The sequence below is a fragment of the Mustela nigripes genome, chromosome 6, assembly GCF_022355385.1.
Source record: "Mustela nigripes isolate SB6536 chromosome 6, MUSNIG.SB6536, whole genome shotgun sequence".
Lineage (NCBI taxonomy): Eukaryota > Metazoa > Chordata > Mammalia > Carnivora > Mustelidae > Mustela > Mustela nigripes.
Genome location: NC_081562.1, coordinates 123639641 through 123639854, shown reverse-complemented (window position 1 = coordinate 123639854; position 214 = coordinate 123639641).

Sequence of the window (214 nt, the reverse complement as noted above, 5' to 3'; positions counted from 1 at the left end):
ACAAGACAGAGGATCCTGCATTCTTAGAAGACTCAGCGGAGCAGAATCTGTCCTCCCTTTGCTCTTCTGCTACTGACTATTACTGGACTGTGATCTGAATGAAAGACAAACTTTATTATGTTAAGCTTCTGAAATACAGTAGCTGTTAATTGTAGCTGTTAGCCCACCCTAACATTCCATCCGATTCTTTTGGGAATCATCTTGACTGTTCTGG